The following is a 22750-nucleotide window of genomic DNA, read 5'->3' as shown; positions in this document are numbered from 1 at the left end:
GGGAGTGGTCGACAAAGGGGTTCCTTGTCGATCGATCTGTGTCTTGGCAGTGAATTCTAAAGTCTCTATAGGTCAAGCTCCTTGCAATCTTCCCTGTTGCTCCACAGTTTCATTGTTTCAGCAGAATGTCATTTTTGTAGGAAATCACAGTTGTGAAAATAAAGGTCGATTTCTCCAGAACATAAGGCCAATCTCATAAACCTTTGAATATCAAGAGACTTGAACTCTACTATGTATTTACTGGGTATCCAGTGCACGGAGCAAAGAACAGGGGGTGAAAAGTTCTCTGTACTTGCATGTTTTCAGTCACTTACAACTGGAATACTGTTGCCATGGATGCCACTAAATGTATGTAGATTGCTGGTTTCTATCATCTTTTAGCCTTTCAATAGTTTTGCACATTATGTCTGGAAGTGAAAGTACAGCTCAGATTAAACTGAGTGGCCTAGATGATAGCTAAAAGTCAGCCATTTGCAAATGCATATTTACTTTCAATTGTAAACCCTATGATACTTTAATTGCTTAAATTGCTCATTAGTAAATCATATCAGCAAATAAATACATATTTCGACTTGCTTACTACTGAGTTAAACATATGCTGTGTACACAGGATAACATACCTTGTTAAGCTAATTACTTGGTACATCAGTAATTGCATCATATATTTCTTAGTCTTGCAAGCAGACCTTCCGATCAAGACAACAAACTTCAGAAATATGCTCAGATCATCACATAAAAGCTTTTTCATCTGGTGCTATCGTCTACACTAGCAGGGCTATAAATTCTAATATGCAACAGTATATCATACCCTAACTGGCCTGTGTGAACCTAGTGGTGCCTTGGGCCCTGCATCCCCCTAGCGATGACCCTAGGCAGTGACACCATACCCAGCAGAGCAAAACTGAGGATGGCATGGTATATTGTCATCCTCAGTTCTGTGCTGCTGCCTGCAAAGCTGGGCCCTCAGACAGCAGCCACCATACTCCAGCTAGGAAAGCAGCAGTACAGAAATAAGGTTGCATGGTATAGCATTGCCAACCTTACTTCTGTGCTGCTGGTGGGACACTGCTTCAGAGCTGTTGCCTGGCTAACAGTCTGTCTTCCCAGCTCTGAAGGCAGCATAGAAGGAAGGGTATCAATACTGCATCCCCCTTAAAATAACCTTGACACCTTTGCAATTCCCTTTTGGTTCAGAACCCCCAATTTGAGAAACACTGTTCTCCCCCATAAAATCTGTACAGTATAGGTTAAAAGCACATAGAAGACTGGTTTTGGGGGGCAGGGGGAACCAGATTTCATGTATTTATGGTGGTGAGTGTGGTAATGCCCTAGCTATAGCTGCATGCCTGTTAGCCAGGCGAAAGCAGTTAACTCTTTTCCTTTAGCCTCACAGTACACCCGAGCTTTGTACTAACTAATGCACATCCTATTGTGACTTATTGCTATAATAGAGCTGTCCCCAAAATAACTATCCTCAGCTAATCAAAACCACTATTAGAGAAGAAGCACACTGATTTGAGACCTCCAGTGATGGCAGCATTGCCAGATATCCTGAGGCACTGACAGGACAATGTCACCAGCTGAGACACACTGATTAACATGCTTGCCCCAGCTGGCTTCCTATGAAGGTCACATTTCCACTGAGGAATAGATGATTTAGAGCACACTTGCAAACCTTGGATGGGTTACATTTACAAGACAGGTGCTTCTGTTCCTTAGCAATGGAGGCATCTCACTTTCTTTGCACATGTATTTATTTATTGGAACAGATGAAATTGCATAATGTTATAAAATAGCGGTGACTTTCTTTTGGAAGCATTTATTTTTTGGAGAGAGGATAAAAGGTGAATTTATTTTGGGGGAGAATGGAAGTTGTGGTTTTGAACATCAAGGGAGGACTTTGGTCAGGAGCACTGGCAACTGATTACCTAAATAAGTGGTAAGTCTCTAAGACACAGGAACCCCTTCACACTAAGGATGTTAAGGATTAGTTGACTATCCGATAAGCAAATGCTTATTGGATAGTCTGTTGACTAGTCAACTACAGTAGTTGATTTCCCTCCCCCCTTGCTGCATCCATCAGATAGAGGAAACCAAGGGGGATGGGAGGACAAGAGGGGGTACTTCAAAGCAGCAGTGCTGCACAGCTTAGCCCAGAATCAGCTGTGCAGTGCTGTCTCATTGAAACGCTGAGGCAGCGCTTCAAAGTGGCAGTGCCGTGTGGAGCCCAGGGTCAGTGGGCTCCATGCAGCATTTCCATGGAGCCTGTGATCAGCTGGGGAGTCCACAGGTTTTGTTAAAATGCCTGGGCTCTGCATGGCATTTTAAATTGGCAGCACAACATGGAGCCCGGCGTCAGTGGGGGACTCAACTCCACGAGAGCGATTCCGCTTTGAAATGCACAAGAGCCACCGCTGAGGACTCTTGTACATTTTGAAACTTTCACGCCCCCGTACAGCGTGGAGTCAGCGGGACCTCCCCCTGGCCCTGGGCTGCACGCAGAGTTACGCATTCCTCCTTTGAACTGTACAAGAGCCCCAGCAGGACGTAACCACTAGTCGAGTAGTCTATGGAAATTCCATCAACTACTCGATTAGTAAGTTAACTGCTAATTAACATCCTTACTTCACACACAGAACTTTAGCCCCTCCTCTCCACAGTTCTGAATTGGAGGATGGGAGATTTTTGCAGCAAGAACCCTGTCTGCATGAGAATTTTTGTGGAGGAGACTGAGATTTACTGAAGGGGTGGAGAGGAAGTCAGGTTGTCAGGGTCATATTGACCATCATGAATGCACCACTCCAGGGAGGTTCAGAGCTGACTGAATAGGAGCTGTTAAGGGGAAAACTTCCTGACTGCACAAGGTACACACACCCCTGTCAATAGGACAAGCTCTCAAAAAGAATGGATATTCAGGGTGCGTTAACACAGCACCCTTAGTTAAAAAAAAATATATGTAAATTGCAAAGCTTATTTTGATGCTATTTTGAAATTATTTCGTAATTTGGCAATGTCTAGACAGTGCCAAATTTCAAAATTCTCCTTAACCCTCATGGAACAAGGGTTACTGGGATGTCTGAATAAGCCTCCCATTATTTTGAAATAGACGCAGAGTAGCTCTTTCAGGATACTTCCAGTATCCCAAAATAGCTCCGCTGTGTCCCTTAGATGCCCACAACATTTCTTGTAACAAGAGGAGCCTATCCCCAGCTATTTAAAAGATAGAATGTTTTTGATGCTGAAGTCCAGAAAAATCCTTTGGAATGAAGAAATCCAGAGGCAAAGACACTGTCAAATAGCTGGAAGCTGAAGCTAGAGAAATTCAGACAGGGAATAAGATGTAAATATATTTGACAGTGAGGATAATTAACTACTGGAACAGTTTACCAAGGGTTGTGGTGGAGTCTTCATCACTAACCTATTTTAAATGAAGATTTAAAAAAATTTAAAAAAATCTGCTCTATGAAGTATTTGTGGGAGTCTGATGGCTTGTCTTACACAGGAGACCTGACTAAATGATTGCAATGGTCTCTTTTGGCCTTGGAATCGGACATTGAGAAGAATCAGCACTATTTTGATGCCGTATAGGGAAAGTCTGATGGATCCCATGAGCTCAGGCTCCTCAGAGGAGGAAGCATGGATTTGGGGTGCATGTTATTGAGTAGCTTTCATACAGATTTATGAGGCACATGGCTCTAAAAGAATTTTTCCTGGTGGAGGCCAGTGAGATAGTGAAAGTAGTTAAATTGCATGAAGCTTTAGCACCAACTGTCTCGGCATTGTTTGGTTACTTGCTCTGAATGCTCTTTTGTCAGGTGTCCTAGCATTCCACTTTCTTTGCTGTCTTGTTCAGTTTCTATAATGGACTGCTAAGATGTAGATTGTCACTCTTTTGGTGGAAAGCAGAAAAGTCAACAAGGCTGTTTTGTCCTCCCCCACTCTTTAAACTTTCGCCATTCTCTAGAAAAGCAAATAACTCAAATATAAAGGTGTCAATGAGTTGACACTATAATCATCCATGATCCACTGACATGAGAGGATATACACAGACAGAATAGTGGAACAAATGCACTACAAAGCCACCATCTGCTGCACACATAACAGAGTAATTTTTATTGAACGGGCATCATAGGTGCGCTTTTTTTCAACTAGCAGAGAAATTCTACATAATGAATACCATCTTTTCTGGACTCAGTGAACTTTCAGTTAAGAGATCAGAATAAACCATTAAACTGTCAGTGAGCATGCTTTGAGACTTTTTACCAAAAAAATGACCACCTATAAGGCAGTGGTGGACAACCTGTGGCCCACATGCAGTCCATTGGGGTTGTGTGTGAGACCCACAAAACATTGTTTATTGTTGCCCAGTCACAGGGTTGCCAAATTCCACTGGTTTCCAGCCACATAGCTTGCCCCCCCCCCTTTTCTTACAAGTGTTAGTGAAGTGACACATGCATAATAGAAGCTGTTACCTGAGGTGGGTGGTGATTGCACACAACACAGAGCTGTGCACTTGCTTTGCATCTAATCAAAGCACTGGTATAGTTCAACCAGCACACCCTTCGATCCCAGGAGACTGTCTGTTACAATAATCTTGCAGCCCACTGAGATGGAGGGCCGCTCATGTGACCCACTCACTAGTCTAAGTTGCTTATTACTACTACAACATATTTGATCGTGACTGATTTAAACTAAGTTCTTTGAATCTTTCTGAAGGATTTTCCATTGGCCATGTAAAAGTAGAATTTAAAAGAACATTATATATATGCACTTACACACATATATAAAAATATATAGCATAGAACTATGTGACCTCTTAACCAAGGCATCACAAGCATTACATCAGAAGAGTTTCAAGTTTCTTAATAACAAACAAGCCCATTAACTGTATATGATACATAAGCTGGCAAAAATCATTGCAGTGCGTCTTCATCATAGTGTTGAAGTTTTTACTATAATGTTCACTTATCACCTAAATAGGTCAAAATTAACTAGGCCATCAGGTGTTATCATGCAAGATTAAATGTTTCTCGGCCCTAAAAGAGGTGATATATACACATGAAATAGCCTACTGAGGAGCAATCATGTAGCCCAGTAAAGTAATAAAACACTGATTTCAAATTACATCTTACAATTTTTGCTACTACTTACTGTATACTTTGGAGATGAATTATAATCAAGCAGACACCATTATGCTGCCACTAGTGCTAATATACTATGCTTAGTGAAGAAAAGCATTTTCAATAAGCCAGGAAGTGCCCATAAATTTATGCTACTCAAGAGACTTGCTGGAGGTTCTCTCTTATGAAAACTCAAGTAGTGAGCAGCTAAAAATTTATTTAAGCTCCCCATTATTTTGATACTGTAATATAGATTGCATGGATTACTGCAAAAATTCACTTTTGCTCCTATTCTGTCTACCTAAAAGTTTGAAACTAAGACTTGTATTACAAAGATTCTGCATGTCCTCTCTAAAGTAAGGATTTTAACTAACGAGTAATTTACTAGTTGAGTAGTTAATGGAATTTGCGTCTACTAGTCAATAGACACTTCTGCATTCCTCCTTTGAAATGTACAAGAGCCCTGCTGGGTGGAACATGGAACTCCACGTGCAGCCTGGGTGCCATAAGAGCACTTCCACTTTGAAATGCACAGGAGTCCCCAGTGGGGCTCTTGTGCATTTCAAAGCAGAAGCGCCCTCATGGAGCCAGGAGTCAGGGGAGGACTCAAGAGTCCCCTGCTGACCCCGGGCTCCATGCTGCGCTGCCGCTTTGAAATGCCATGTGGAGCCTGGGGTCTTCTCAGCTGACCCTGGACTGTGCACAGCCTTTCCGCAGAACTTGGAATCAGCTGCAGGCTCCGCACACTTTGGAATTTTTAATACAGATGTATTCATTAATTGAAGGCACATTTGCAAACCAATTGAGTGCTATACAAATAAGAACAATTTTGACTACGTTTTATTAGTAGGTGTTTGGATCTTAAACTATTTTCTGTTTAATGTAAAAAAGAGGAAAAAAATCTAACGCTACTTGTACATGTGTAGGCTGATGTATTGAATTCAGATCTTTTCATGGTAAGTGTTTAATATGTTAGAAAATAGGCACACCCTTATATGCAAAACAATACATTTTAAAAGTGTAGTCAACTTTAATCATGGATTTGTTTAAATCTAGTCAAATAGAACTGCTGATTTATACATTTTGTAGGAGATTAATTTTTCAAGTTATATAAATTAACTTGTAATCTGGAAATGAATCTCGCATACTTTTCACAAGAGTTTGATACTCTAATCCAGTGGTCCCCAACCTTTTGGGGCTGCCAGGTGCTTGGGGGCGGGGCTACTCACACACCGGGCACTCAGGGGCAGAGCCGCCCATGCACCGCACTCCCAGGGCCGGTGCCGCTCCTGTGCCATGTGCCCAGGGGCGGGGATGTCCATACGCCGCATGCCCAGGAGTCAGCAGCACCTATGCGCCGTGCGCCTGGGGCTGGCACCGCTCCTGTGCTGCGTGCCCAGGGGCAGGGATGCCCATACGCCGTGTGCCCGGGGCCAGCTCAGCCCATGCACCATGCAACCAGGGGCAGGGCCACCCATGTGCTGTGCGCCCCGGGCTGGCGCTGCCCCTTTGCTGCGCTCCCAGGGGAGGAGCCGGCCCCAATCACTCAGCGGGCACACAGAAGTGGCCCGGCAGGCGCCATGGCACCCACGGGCACCGCGTTGAGAACCACTGCTCTAATCATCTTTACAAACATGTTACAGAACACATCCAATATACATCATCTTAAAGCAACATAAAAGACAAATGAAATTCCAACAATTATGCAACTGTATTTTAACTTTGATAAATTCTTGATCCTTTTAAGAGATCCACAAAGATACAAAAAGCCATAAAAATAACTCCTACAGTTCTTTACTGAAAACACCCTACTACAGATACTGGAACTGATTTTATGTATCTATTTACTATGTAAAAATATGAAGAAATATTGTCTATATTCTAAAGCACAAAGTGAAGAAGTTTCCACAATTTCATAGTGAAAAATTTGGCATATGCAGTAGCTGCAGCATATAGCTGCATTACTCCCAAGTAAAAAACACTATCAGGTCATTTAGGCACAAGATCTGGGTTATTTACAAAACAAGGGGGAGTAGTTTATAAAAGCTAATATGAAGTGAAAAATTTTGATTAAAAAAAATCTAATGAAATATTTAAATAAAGGGTTTTCTACAGTGTTGTAAACAAGTATCGTGTAAATGCTGGCAAGCCAGAGTATAAAATTGACTAGACAATGAAAGTCAATTTAGTTTTCACTGTCTAGACCAAGTACAAGTTAAATAGCATGTTTAGTTAAAAAAATTTAGTAGCCTTTATTAGCAACACTTTACATGTTAAATATGATTAAATTAATCAGTATCATGTTATGAAGCCACTGGGCTACCGTATTCTGTAGTATTAGTATTCTTACCAGTACTTCCAGCTATCAGAAAGGAATAAAAAGTGTCATCCAAGGGGTTTAAATTTTTTTCAATTTGTAAATATATTTTTTTTTAAATGAAAAATTCACATTTTGCCAATAACCATATAGCATTTCTCCCTCCTCTCACTCAATGCAAGTCAGGCAAACATCCTATAAGTAAAAAACCCAAAGATTTGTCTAAATCTGAAGCATACAGTGAATGTCAGACACTTCTATTTGAGATGTAAAATATCATTCCACAGTGTTGTAAAAACAAAAGCAGACTGGACAGTTTATAGTAGTTCCTGTGTATAACTTGAACTGCTGTAGATCACCACCAAACCAGCGTAGGATTCAAATGAGACACCATACTATTGTGAGAGCTGCCACAATGCCATTCAGTATTGCCATACTATAGCCCATGTGGAAGGAATGCCCCGTCAGTCTCCTGGAGAGAAAAACAAAATGGTAATTAATACAACAAAAGAGTAAGAATGAGAACTCTCAAAATTACTCAGTGTATATTAAAGCCTTTATGGTTCTAAAAGTAACAACTATTTAAGAGGATTGGAAAGCAACATAATGGATTTTCAGGGGATTGGGACTATCAGAAGCAAATAAGATTTTGTTGGGCTCAGTTAATTTCTGCCCATATTCACAAAAAACCTCATACAACTAGCATATTTGTTTACCTCTCTATTCATATGACAGAACTGACTGGTCATGAAGTCTAAAATATCCCTAATTTTAAGAGGAGAATATCCTGGGGTGGGGGTGGAGGGAGAGCAGGGGAGGAGGAGTTTGTTACATAAAAAGTGTCCCTAAACAATAAACAGAAGGCAAAACTGGGATAAGCGGAATTGTATTGAAAGATATTCTAGGAGTTCCAGGAGACATCAGCATATTAAGAATTCACCAAACTGTCTTTACCCAAGAACACTTTATACATCATTGGTGGTATTTTTCAGTACATCATACAAATCCCATCTTTTTGTTCGACCAAAGGAGGGGGAAGAAAATTTGAATTAAACTGTTTTCTCACCATATTTTATAACAAGTCTATGAATCCCTTTCCACCATACTATTCTGGACAGCAATAGTATGCTTGAATACAAGCTTTGCATATCATCACCAGATCTCTATTTTCCACAATTTTGTAGCTGCAGATTTTGCCACAAAAACTTAAGCTTTCACTTAAAATTGTATGGTTCTGAAGTTAGCACTGCCAAGTTTCATGTGAAAGGCTAACAGTCTACAGACTGAAAGAGTAGCTTGGAGGTATGAAAGTGTTAAGACAAGACAAATAAGGACAAACTGAAAAACTAGACAAGGTAAAATGAAAATGTTTTACTGGTTATGCCCAGTTAATCTGTGTATTCCTCTCCATGGGACTCTGGCCTTGTCTACACTACTAAGTTTTGTTGCCAAAATCTGACTTTTGGCCACAAAACAGTCAAACCAATACAGTTGGTGTCAGGAAAAATGCCCAATTTTGGCACCAACAAACTTCGACCCTTAAGACTTTTCGCCTCCCTTTACTGTGAGCAAAGAGCCAGTGTTCACACTGCTATTTATCAACAGAACTACCTTCCACAAGTATCCCACAATGCCTGCCCAAACGCTCTGCTCAGTAGGCATGCACTCCTTCCCTTTCAAAGCTCCAGGAAGCATTAAGACAGCCGAGCATGTTGCTCCCTTAGGGGAACAAAGGACACATCATTGGTCCGCTCCTGTTCTGCCCTGCACTAGGAACACGGGGCAAGCAGACTGCTGTTGCAGGGGTTGGGGGGAAAACTGATGAGCTGTTTTGACATTCTTAGGTATAGAGAGTTCACAGAGCGACTTCTCATGTGGTTCCAGGCAGCTGAGGAGGCTGTGGGAGAACTGAGGTTCCAAGATGCACAGCAATCAGCTCCGCCTTCCCACAACACTGCACTGTGGGATAATACTGGCAAGTGCATTGCTCACATTCAATGGGGCTTCCAGAGTGAACATGTTTTGTTAGAGGGAGCAAGTGTGAACACTCTGTGGTGATTTTTGTTTTATCAGTCAACATAAGTTTTGTTGAGAAAACGTGATAAAGTAGACAATGCCTCATTGAAAGGTACTGGTCAGTAGATCTGTTGGTAGTTAAAAGTTCTTTGGATGGAATTAGTGGTTTACCATCTACCATGATCATTGTGGCTGGCATAATAGTTCTCATTAGATTGTGTGCATTTGATGACATCATCCCTTACCCAAATCCCAGTGTTTACAGCCATTTCTTATCCCTCATTAGGTGCCAACAGATGGAAGTTTCCTACCAGCATACACAAGCCTTTAGCTTTTCCCCAGCAGACAAAATATGTTATGAGTTAGAGTAAAAATTCTTTCACAAGTAACAATAAAAATGTAAACATTTGAACAGGGAAAAAAATTGAAACATTTCAAAAGCGGTTCAGCAATACAAGGCATATGGCCCACAAATATGAAGAACCACAAATATGAAGAACTCTCAATTTTGAACTTATTGCAGAAATCGCAACATGCCTTGGAAAAAAGCAGCCTAGGTACACAATTGAGGTGCAGCATTCTAGAGAGTAGCATGGAATAATTAAAATATAATACGATTTATTTAGAGACTTAGAATACACTTAAGCATTTAGAAGTGCGATGTTAAAGCCTTTGCAAAGTCTTTAGTACAACACGCAGCAACGGTTCTATTTTAACTTGAAAAAAATGCATGGCTGCATCAGGGTAAAGTATTTGAATTTAATATCTCAGAACTGAGTCACTTTTCTTTTCTAATTGAACCAAGTCACAGATCAATCTTCAATTCATTATATTTTCTGAAGACTATTTCAGGAAGAAAAACTTGGGAGATTTTTTTTTTTTTATGAACAGTTTCATGTTGCAGAGTCCACTGTAAAAAAAGCAAACAAAGCCTGCATAGTCGATCAAATGCTTTCCAAAGTTCCGCTGCAGAGCAATACAAAGCAAAAGATGCAAGGATGACAAATTGTAAGTATATTAAAAGAATGCTGACTCTGCACAGTAACAAACTGTGAATTAAGGTTGCCATGCACAAGTTTAACAGTAACCACCCTTGCACTTGTATTATATTGTGTAATGGGAGGGTACTGTATTTTGTATGGCACAGCAGTGCGTAATACCTCAGTCACTGCTATTTATACATGTAGTCACAATTAGGTGATAGAGGTACAGCCAATCTCCTTTCTGTTCTTGCAGAGTATGTGTCTCAGGTCTTAAGCCTCTTACCATTACCTGCCTCAGAGTGGAATTTTACAATTCTACTCAGACTGGGATTTGAATACACTATAAAGGATGTTAAATATCCATTAATTGAATAGTCGATGCACTTTGCATTGATTAGTCAATAGGACGCCTCCGCCTTTGAGGCGTAGCAACAGGCCTAGGGTTATTGCTACACTTCAAAGGTGAAAGTGCTGTGTGGAGCTTGACATCAGTGGGGGACTCCGCTGACCCTGGGCTCCGTGCAGTGCTGCAGCTTCAAAATGCCATGAGGAGCCTAATGCTGGGCTCCCCATGGTGTTTCAAAGCAGCAGCACTGCATGGAGCCCGGGGTCAGTGGAGGAGTCCCCAGCTGATCCCAGGCTCCATGCAGGGCTGCTGCTTGAAATGCCACGTGCAGCCTGGGGACAACCCAGCTAGTGCATACGGTGTTTCAAAGCAGCAGCGCCATGTGGAGCCTGGGGGCTGGCCCCAGGCTTCACGCGGTGCTGCTGCTTCGAAGTACCCCTTTTCTTTCCCCCAACTTGCTGCCTCCGGGATAAAGCAACTAATGGGTCAACTATCCAATAAGCTTTTGCTTATTGGATAGTTGACTAGTCCTTCACATCCCTAATGCACTGTCTTCTGTATTATCACCACACCCATTACCACACAGGTCCACCTCTGAGCACTTACTTGATTCTTTGGGAACCTGTGAACATTCATATTAACTACCAGCATTCTTAAAATACAGTATAAACAAAATGCAGTAGAAACAAATTAGACAATATGGGCTAGAGAGAATGACTAGTTCAGTGGTTACAATACTTACCTGGAAGGCTCAGGTTTCAGTCCCTGCTCCAATTATCAGTTAGTTTGTTTTTTAAGTTAAACAGTGGAATAGCTTCAATATGAGACACTGAGATCCATCGTAATCATAAACCTAGAACACTGAGATCCATCGTAATCATACAACCAATGGCCCAGTGATTATGGCACTCACCTTGGAAGACCTGGTAAGTCCCTGCTCCAAGTCCAGCAGAACTGGGATTTGACTGTGGGTCCCCCAAATGCAAAGGATATGGGCTCTAACTGGGCTACTGAGTATAAGAGAACTGGAACACCCCCCCCCCCCCCACACACACACCTGTTTTTCTTGAAAAAGAGCTGATCTGGCTTAGATATCTACCTCCACAAAAGGGCTCCTGGCAGTGAATGCAAAGCTGTTAAATACCTCCTTAAAGCACAGAGATAGGCAATTAACACCTTTTAAGGCAGTAGTCTCCAACCTTTTTACACCCAAGATCACTTTTTAAATGACAGAAAAAGCCAGGATCTACTGCCCCGCCCCTTCCTTGAATCCCCACCCTCTCTATTCTCCTCCTCTCCATCACTTGCTATCACCAACCCTTATACTGCTGCTTTCCCCCCCCAATTCTTCTGTAGGAAGAGGTTTTTCCAACATTTGGCCTATCTAGACCGGACCAAATATCAGAAAAACCCCTTCTTTTGGAAGCCCCCTTATTCCTCGTGGAAAGAGGAATATAGGGGTTACCGAAAGATCATGTTTGCTCTTCCATTAAACGAAGCGGAAGAACAAACGCATCCCTGGATGCGGAAGAGTTTCTGGGATCTCCAGAATCCTGAAAAACTGCTGCAGTCTAGTCGTACCCTCGCTGGGTTGAGACTGATGTGTAGGCTCCGGGGTGGGAATGAGGGATTTGGGTGTGGGAAGGGGTAAAAGGTGCAAGCTCTGGGAAGAAATTTGGATCCAGGAGGAGGTGGATAAGGGGACGCTGGCTCGGCGAGAGGGCTCCAGGCTGGGCAGTGTTGGGATCAGATGTAGGGTTAGGGTACTAAGCAAGCCACAGACTTCTGGATGTGAGGGTTCAGGAATTTGGGTTGGGGTATACGAGGGGCTCAGGGCAGGGGGTTCCAGTGTATGATAGGCTCAGATGTAGGGTCTGGGGGAAAGGGGAGTACAGAGAGTGTTATGATGCCGTGGCCAGATGGGGGCTTGGCTGGCCAGGCTTCATTTTTAAATAAAATACTACGTCAAACACAAAAAGTTTCTGCATTGTCTTTATTTATAAGAAGGGCAGGGAACCTGTTTGAGTCAGGGGTCACTGACCCACAGAAAAGTCAGTTGGGGCCACACAAGTGAGGTGCAAAAAACCCCCTCCAAAAAAACCTCCTCCAAGCACCCCCCCCAAAGCTTCACTAATGTGGCCCCAACTGTGTTGGTGGGAGCAGGCGACATAGTACTGGGGAAGGGTGCCAGTGGGGACAGGGTTCTACAGCAGGGGACAGAGTGCCAGTTGGGACAGGGTGCTGGTGGGGACAGGTTTCTGTAGGTGGGGAGTGGGAAGAAGGGGCAGGGGTGCCAGTGGGGGGAGGGAATCTCCTGCACCTGCCTCCTCCCAGCATTCCCCCCTCCCCCCCCGAGGGAAGCCAGCGCACACCTCCCCCGGGCCCGATTCTCCCCCCCTCCCCCAAACAGCATTGGAAAATCCCCGCGCATGCCTGCCCCGGGGCTGACTCACCACTCCTGCAGCGCAGGGAAGCAGCCCTTTCATAGTTCCGAAGTTTAATTGAATGCAAGCCCATACTATATAGAAGTGTTCTTAAATCTTCCAACAATGCCCCTGCTAGCTCATTCTGCAGGAAAAACTAACCAGAGACTTTCCTGATGTGTATGAAGTTTAAGCTGCTACAGTAAAACCAAAAACAAAAACAGCCAAACCTGATTAAAGTCAGAACATTTTTTTTCCCCTCCAACTGTTGGGTAGGCATGAACAATAGGAGAGGTATACTAGAATGATTTATTTTGAAGGAATACCCCAAAAGGGAGAGAGAATACAAAGGCAGCAGTAAAGGCTCTCCTTCATACAGCTGCTAAAAATTTCCAAATGTAAACACCTACCACTAAAATCATCAGAAAGTGAGCCATATATCAAGATCACAAACACCACCAGAATAGAAGTTCCACCATGCTCTATTAGGAAGGAACTTGGGATGATGAGGAATAAGCATGCAAACAGGAGAACATAAAAGTCAAGAAAAGAAGAGACCTCAGAACAATCTATGAACAGCAGGGCACATCAGAAAGTATAATGCACAAACTACTAGGCCTGGTCAGAACATTGGAAGAGTTTCTTTGGTTGGGCTGAGGTGGGAAGACTCCAGCAGGAACCATCCCTCAATGACTACCACTGCTTTAATTGATGACTTATCCAGAGCCCCACTAGCCACCTTTGGATATCTGAGCATGCTTACAGCATTGGCTATTGCTGGGGTTCTTTCAAATTGTGTAGGTATGTGCGATAATGTAACTTAAAAACGAACAAGATTTTATTTGTAACCATGCTTGCTGTCACTGCTTCTTTGCATGTTCCCGGATGTCTCCTAAACAAAGAGAACCATAAATGTTAACTTTCACCCTACTAATCTGAAACCTGCAGCACCAAGGAGCCAAGCCGTCTCCCTAAGGAAAAACACGGAACTATCCAGTCCATTTTAAATAGAGATTACAGGCTTTATGCTTAGATTTCTGATATTCAAGCATCAGGTACATTTTTCTATCCCACTTTATGAGCATGTGCACAGAGGCAAGAGATTGGACAAGTGTGCGAGTGTGTTTAAGACAGACACATGAAAGAAGTGGATGAAGAAATTTTTTTGCTGGAAGAGATGCAGCATATATGCTGCATTGCATCACAGAATTTCATCTGAGGATAGTGTTCAGTACTAAGGACTTCAAAACACCTTAACCCAAATACTTGGCAGAGCCCTCACCTTTACTGGTGTTGGCACAGACAACTTCAGAGGTGGAGAGCCTTGACTCACTGCAGCGAAGTGAGAGCCCTTATCACACACCCACGCTGAGATCAGATGAAATTTTTAAAAGGCATATGTTCAGAGGCAACAGGCCCTGTTGCTGTTACTCTCACAAGTTTCCCTCTATTCCCTTTTAAGTATCCTCCTGTGTCCTGGAGATAAACTGTTGGAAATAAAGCATAAAACCCACATGGTGACTGAAACACCAAAAGTAAGCAGAGTGCTGAACTTCTAGAAGGACTTTCATGAAGGGTAACGACATTTCTGAACTATGCTAATACAATAAGTAGCTCATCACAGGCAATAAATGTTTATTTAAAAATGGATGGATTAGAGTACTTGTTACTTCTTACAATGCAAAAGGAGAAGCATTACAAAAGCTTTAATCACATACAAGTGTTTAAAACAATAAAGATGAAAAAGTGTGCAATGTGCTTCAATAATTTTTAGTTCTGACATGTTTTATAAAAGTTTGGATGCAGAGACAATAATAAGGCTGCATTTTTGATGAACAGTGCCAAATTCAAGCAGGTGTTCCAAGAAATCAGTTGCACAGTGCCAAGTATTAATTTCCCATGTGACACCATATGGATTGCCAGTCTGGTCTGCACATTTGAATACCAGAGAAAACACATCAGACAAAAAAAAGCTCTGAGGTAATGAAAAGTAAGTTTCTTATATTCAATAGAAATTTCATAAATATCTACTATTTCCATCACTAGTTAAGATGAAAGACTAAAGCTGATTTTTAAAATAATTTCAGAAGTTTTTTCTGTTCAATATGAATAAGTTTAACAGTGAACATATAGAAGAGTGCTTACTTATTTCAAACTGATTACAGAAAATTATGTTTTCCATTCATCTATTATTCCACACTCTGGAGGTAATTCCCTAGTGTAATTAAACATTTTGAGGACATCAGATTTTACTGATAGTATTTTCAGCAATGGTAATGAAATACTCTTTTCAGATACAGAACATTAATAATAAAAACACTTGCCTATATATGGAAACATTCTCCCAAGCTGCTAATTTTGTGCAGTCTCCATCCGGTTAAGGGTTAAATGTTCAAGAGACTCAGACCTGTTCAACACTGGGATTTTAGAAATTTGACCTAATGCAGCTAAGATTAAGCTGAACAATGAGTAAACATCACCAAGCCAATTACATCGATTTTAAGGACCATTAAAGTAAATTTCAATACTCTAGCTTTTCACAAGTAGTAACACTGAAGTCAACTTTCCATGGACAACTTCACAGTAGTGGAGATGCAGCACTGTGAAAGTTGAGGTTTCTGGAATCTGGAAGGTGTCCCGCTGGGACTGCTCTGACTTCAACTTTCAATTTGACTGCTTTCCCGGTAAACAGGAAAAGCCCTGGGAAAATCTGAATTTCATTTCCTGTGTGGTCAGCAGACCGTAAAGCAGGCAACACACCTGAGCATGAGTGGCCAAAGTTGCAGAGGAGCACCAGAACGGAGCATGCAAGAGATCCTGTACCTCACGGCTATATGGGGAGACCCACCTGTTCTTGCAGAACTATGAACCAACAAAAGAAACGCAAATATTTATGCCAAGATTGTAAAGGGCATGGAGGAGAATGGAAGTATGCCAGGGATGCTAAGCAGTGCTGCGTATAAATTAAGAGCTGAGGCAGTCATACCAGAAGGCAAAGCAGGCAAAGGGACAGTCTGAATCATCACCACAAACATACAGCTTCTATGAGTAGCTGCATGTGATCCTAAGAAGAAGAAAAGGAAAGTGATCAGCAGGAGAGTATGGCAACCCATGTCACTGACAGCTAGGACCTTTTCATAACCTAGGAGATAAAACCCTCCTCCCAGGACATCTCGCAGCTGGCCACTGATCCCAGGAGAGCACTTCCGGTGAGTCTGCATCATGCTACAAATGGGTTAAGGGAATTGGGTGTGATCTGTGGCAGCCACTGTGTCTACACAGCAGTTGGTCCCCAAAATGGCTTGTTAACGTGTCTGAGATGGAGCAGGAATCCCTGCCACACATCTACATAAAGCTCTCGTACAGGAACTCTAATCCTTCTCACAAGGTTTCTGGGAAGGCCTGCTTTATTCCATCCTCCACAATAGGACAATTTTCCATGCCAAGCCAGCAATAAGTAGTCTGTTGTCACTGCAGTACAAAACATTGCAGCATAAGGTCCAGGTTTCTGGCCACATTCTCTAAGCATCTGCTCCCTATCACTCTGATTCAGAGACCTCGCATGGCCACCTGGATGAAGCAGGAGACGCTATTAGCTGATGCCTCTGCAGTAAGCCCTCTGTTCATTACCAATGAAGCATGGCTTGTGCTCCATCCCTGCCCTCCTGCCATGTTCTGACCCCCTCACCTTCCACTGTTCTGCAGGAAGGAAGAGTTGCACTCTCCTGACAAATGGGGTGAGGGGGGGGGAGGGGAGAGGAGAAGAGGGTAGGTGATGAGTTGTATGAGCCCCTGATGTTGTGGCTTACATCCTGTGATGGTGTTGTGGTATAGACATGTGGACAGAGTTGACAATGGGGTTTGTTGCAAGGGTAGGTTCCTGGGTGAGTATCTGAAGTGTGATGTATGGCTGCTGGAAAGGATTTGCTTCTGGTTGGAGGGTTGTCTGTTGGAGAGGACTGCTTTATCTCCCAAGATAAAAACTGATAAATCTGTAGGCACTTACGTTTCCTGCAGAAGAGTTCTGAGGTATAACTAAAGAAGCTGCTGGCAGGACAGCTGGGCCTGTATTCTAACCAGTCCCTGAGTCCAGCTACAAAAAAAGTTCGAACTTTCAAAGATCAAGTCATCAAAAGATCCAAGTGCCAGATTATTTCCCCAAAATATGCCATAATTAAGTGTGAAATAGGTTTTTTTAAAAAACTGATAAATCAATTATTTTACAACTAGTACCAGAGACACTAACTTCCAGTTTTCCCAAGAGGTGCTTGACCCTCCACCATGTCTTAGGCCCCACCTATTACTGACCCATTCTCTGAGGATGCCCCATACTCAACTGGTGCCTCCTGTGGAGAGAGAAATGGGAGAGGGGAAAAAGAGGGAGAGGGCCAGTGACAATCTTCACCAAGCCCATTATAATCTGGGGCTCTGCTCTGGGGCCTTGGGAGGGACAGGGCTAGCCACTCCCAGGCACCACTCAGCACTGCTTGTACTGCATGGGGCCCCAATGGTGATTTAGAGGGCTGTGGCCGGATTTGTTGCTCCTGTAGCAGCAGTGGCAGCCTGGAGTCCTAGGCCCTTTTAAATTACTGGTCCCAGGGCAACTGTTTTGTAGCCCTGGGAGGGGCCATGATCAAGGGGAGGCAATGTGCATCAGACTGGATGCTCACCCCAGGATCACTGCACTTTCCCTGCCCCATACTACCTGCAGGAGGAGGAGTTTTGTCCTCCTATTTCGCCTCCCCTGGCACATTCTACTCTCTGTAGGGCAGGACCCCATACACAAAAGCATCTCTCTTCTGCTCTAACACCAGCCCCTCACAGCTGCTGCTCTGTCGCTGCCTAAGAGAGCCTGACCGGGAAGAAGGCAGATTCCACTCCCTACCCGGTTCAGCTGCTAGGAACCTCTGCATCCAAACTCGGGCAGGGAGCCAGAAGTCACCACCCTAGCCAGGCTCTTTTAGGCAGTTGCTGTGCAGGACTGTAAAAGCAGAATCTCAGCAGCTAAAAGAATGGTCCCACCCCTTCCACTCCTGGCATCTGCACCTGGGTGGTACCTGGAATGTCTCTGCCCCTCCTCTTACTGATTTGCCTACCCATAAGTGCCTCCTGGGGACAAGCTACTTGACAGCGTCTGTCACTGGCAGGAGGGAGAAAGAGAGGGCTGCCTGTGGGTGCTCAGCACATACGACATACCAATTCCAATACAGGCAGTCCCCGAGTTATGCGGATCCGACTTACGTCGGATCCGCAGTTACGAACGGGGCCCTCTCCTTGGTCTCCAGCAGACCAGGGAGAGGAAGCAAAGCGGCGGAGCACGCGGGCAGCGGACAGCCCAGACGCGTGTCTGGGCTGTCTGCTGCCCGCGTGTTCCGCCGCTTTGCTCCCTGTCGTTCTGGTCTGCAGACCAGGGGGACGGGAAGCAAAGCAGAGCCAAGCGGCTGAACACGCGGGCAGCCCAGACACACGTCTGGGCTGTCCGCTGCCCGCGCGTTCCGCCGCTTTGCTCCCTGTCCTTCTGGTCTGCAGACCAGGGGGACGAGGAGCAAAGCACAGCAAAGCCGTGGAGCCCGAGGGCAGCAGGACAGCCACGGCGCGTCTGGGCTGTCCCGCTGCCCCCGTGCTCCGCGGCTTTGCTCCAGACGCCTGTGGTACAGCAGCTGGGGCGCTGCCGGTTGGTCCTGTAGCGCCGCTCTGGGCGCTACTGGACCAACCCGGCAGCACCCCAGCTGCTCTGCCCCAGGCATCCCCAAGTCAGCCGCTGCTGAAACTGACCAGTGGCTGACTACAGGAAGCCCCTGACCCAGGCTTCCTGGAATCAGCCGCTGATCAGTTTCAGCAGCAGCTGACTTGGGGATGCCTGGGGTTCTTAAGTTGAATCTATATGTAAGTCAGAACTGGCATCCAGATTCAGCCGCTGTTGAAACTGATCAGTTTCAGCAGCGGCTGAATCTGGACGCCAATTCCGACTTACATACAGATTCAACTTAAGAACAAACGTACAGTCCCTATCTTGTACGTAACCCGGGGACTGTCTGTACACAGTACTAGTATGACATATAATACTGTACACACTTATTTTTTCAGTATACACAAGTTCCTTAAACTTAACACTTTGGACCCTATTTTTATCTACATTGAAAAAAACTATTTAGAAACACTATAATTAAGTGAGGTACAAGTGATATTTAATAATATTTTGCTAGGATTTTTAAAAAAAGCATTAAAACAGGAGAGTTAACATCAGAACTCAAACACATTTAAGGAGATTTTTTTCAACCTGTTGCTCTTGGTTTGATTACTGGAGCTCCAGAGGTTTCAAGCAGGCAGCCATGTTAGTTTATTTCAGTAGCAGCAGCAACAAGAAGTCTGCGCACCTTAAAGACTAACAATCTTATTATACCATAAGCTTTCATGATTTGCAACTCAGGCTGTCTCTACTCTGGGAAGGTCTGATGACAAAAGTGTGGCTGACATACAAAAGTTGCCAAAAGTAAAAAATGGTCAAACTTGTTTTTCTGCCTCCCACTGTTGACATCTCATGTCCACGTTGCTAGCACCATGTTGACAGATAAGAGCAGAGCAATGTGGGTAAGCATCTCACAGTGCAGTTTTGTGGGAAGGCAGAGCTGACCCCTGCACTTCTTGGGATTCCCTTGCAGCTCTGTGAGCTCTCTGTGCTAAGGAATATCAAAGCAGTATAGCAGTCTCTCCAGTACTCCCCCGCAGCAGTCTGCATGCCACTGTGTTTCTATTATAGGGCAGAATAGGAGCATTCCAGTGATTTGCTTCCCAAATGGAGCAGCTCACTTAGTCAGATATTTCCCAGTGTTTTGAAAGGGGAGGGGAACATGCCTACAGGGCAGCAGAGATCAACAAAACACTGAGCAGAGCAGGAACTGTGGAATACTGTCAGAAACCAGTTCTCGTAACACCACAAACAGCAGACTCAATATTGGCTCTGTCGACAATAAAGGGAGGGGAATAGAAAAAAGTCCCTCCCAGGGCTGGAACTTTGTTATCATCAAAACCGGGTGTTTTTCCCTGACAAAAGTTGCATTGTATTGTAAATGCTCTCACTGTTGTTGCCGCCAAAAGGCAGCATAGACAAGGCCTAGTTTAGTCAGATACATGAAACAAAGGGAAAAAAAAAGGAATGTAGTCTGGATACAGAGATGGGAGTGTTACAATTAGGGTGGATGTGGATAGCAGTGAAAATATCTGAAGGGGAAAACTTCAACAACAGACTGCAAACATAAAACTACTGAACTCCAATTCCTAGGCAAACTTACCACCACCAGAATGGGTATGTATAGGGACTGGGAATGGATCTCTCATTACAATAAGTAACCTTCCCCTTCAGGTATTCTCACCTTCTTATCCATATCCACCCTAATTGAATTAGCACTCCTATCTCTGTATCCCTACTGATTCTTTTCCTTTCACTTCTTGCATCTGAGGAACTGGGCTGCAACTCAAAATGTATGCCATAATAAAACTGTTAGTCTTTAAGGTGCCACCAGACTTCTTGTTTCTGCTGAAACTCCAGAGAGGAGACACTTTACAATTTCGGTATGGAAGCTATTGAGAGTGCAAGCACCCACCCTGCTGGCCAGTTTACAAAATGCATGTATTTGCCATTAGAAATTTCACAAAGAGAAACTAAACTGTCTGTCTGTCTATGTCTATGTCTATAAGGCTGTAAAGTTCTCAGTCCAATTTATATGTGTAAATTGCCACAAATATTTTTTTATTGATATAAATAAAAAAATCTTGATGGCAAGTTACATATTTTTACAGACATTCTTTGAAGCATTTAAAATGTCTCTCTAAAATTTCCAAAAGTAATCAGTATAAAAAGTTTTAAACCAAACACTCAAATGAAATGAACACTATTCCAACTATCTTAATGTGCCATAGTAACAAGAAACTCAGTTTGAATACTCCTCCCACACTTAGCCTGTATTTAGAACACAGAAATAGAACTTGCTGACTTTTCTTAATGAAAGCAGCAAAACCTGTATATTTACCCTTTGAAAACAAATAAAATCAATCAGTATGAAACAATGAAAAACTATACTGATACATAAGCATAATTTCAAAACTGGAAAAATGACCCAACATGAATATACAAAATTTTGTCCTTGTATTCTATTATGGGTCTGTTCATTTTATAAAGAAAAAATTATATTAAGGCAGTCTTAATCAGATATTTTTAAAATTAAAATGATCAAACCATCTACTTAACATCCCTCCATGATCCACACAAAAAAGGTAAAAAAGCGTAAGTGGCATTGAGAGAGCAATTAAACTGATATCTTTCTATTCTTATGAAAATGTCTTAAGTTTTTCCACCCCATAATGGAAAAAAGGATTTAACTTGACAACTTATTTTACTGAAAGCATGTCAAGTCAATCAATACAAGCCTGATCAAAAATTCAAATGAAGCGCGGATTTACAAATCTCACGCTTCATTTGTATAATTGTTTGAGCGCTGTTTCGAAAAAGAAGCCACGGCCTAGATGGGGTTCTTCTGAAACAAACAAACCCAAACAAACAAAGCCACTTTTTTGAAAGAATCTGTACTCTTGGAAAAAATGAGGAGTATTGGTTTTTTTAAAAAATCCCTCCCCCCCCCCAAAGAACCTGTCTAGACTGTGGTTTCTTCTTTGAAAAACCCTTTTTTCGAAAAGGCACTCTCACGCGATTGTACAAATGAAGCACGAGATTTGTAAATCCGCACTTCTTGAATTTTCAATTGAGCTCATTTACATTCAAAATTAATCAAACTAACATGTAGCCACCACAGTGATACAATCAGTTTATAATGTCCATACTACACTCTTTGTATCAACAATGCACATCCTCACCAGGAGTGCCTGCACTTATTTAATTGCCAGTGGGAGACATTCTGGGATGGTTTCTGAAAGGCAGCAACTGTCTATGTAAGTAATTCTGTGTTTACACTAAATACATCATTGATCTAATAAAATGTTTCTTAAACTGTGTTCCATGTGTGCCACAAGGCAGTCGGATGTGTGCCATAGAGAACAAGAGTCCAAAATGGCTGTCTTTTTGGGGGGGGCTCAATAACCCCCTCCCAAACACACCTTTTTTTGGGCTAAAGAAAAAGAAAAAAAAAACACCCCACCTTTGGAGTTCCTCATTAAAAAAATTGTTTCGTGTTCTTTGGTCTTAAAAAGTTTAAGAAACACTGATCTAATACATCAACTTAGATTCTATGCCTCTTGTAGTGATGGTAATTAATTTCAGAGAGCAAGATATACTGATGCGAGTAACATTTTAGTGTAGTTGCTTAAGTTTGATTTACATAAATTGCCTTATTGAGACCCAACTCAGCAGGATACACCAGAGATAAGTGTTAACTGACCCCTAACTTCAGGAAACACATTAAAACTTTCTTCAGCCAGAAGAAAGTTATTTTGAAGTCTTGCATGCTAAAGGGTACTTAATTTTTTTGAAATCTGTTTCAAAGATTTCAGAAACAATAGGACTATACCAGATAAATACCAAGCTGTGCTTG

The 22750-nt window shown here is 42.8% G+C and overlaps 1 long non-coding RNA gene across 2 annotated transcripts; it reads right to left on the bottom strand.

Annotated features, from left to right (window-relative positions):
* Window positions 1-4087: 4087 nt before the first annotated feature.
* LOC142830170 (uncharacterized) lies at window positions 4088-16246 on the bottom strand. 2 transcript variants are annotated; one of them, XR_012905164.1, is made up of 4 exons: window positions 16192-16232; window positions 15966-16067; window positions 14488-14692; window positions 4088-7909 (listed from the first exon to the last, which is right to left on the bottom strand). It is a non-coding gene; the product is annotated as an uncharacterized LOC142830170 (long non-coding RNA). The 2 variants fall into 2 exon arrangements; XR_012905163.1 differs by having other exon boundaries at window positions 15966-16246.
* Between the last annotated feature and the right edge of the window lie 6504 nt (window positions 16247-22750).

The sequence above is a fragment of the Pelodiscus sinensis genome, chromosome 7 (assembly GCF_049634645.1).
Source record: "Pelodiscus sinensis isolate JC-2024 chromosome 7, ASM4963464v1, whole genome shotgun sequence".
NCBI classification, from domain to species: Eukaryota; Metazoa; Chordata; order Testudines; family Trionychidae; genus Pelodiscus; species Pelodiscus sinensis.
Note: the sequence above shows the minus strand (reverse complement) of the source record. Positions and strands in the feature narration are given on the sequence as shown.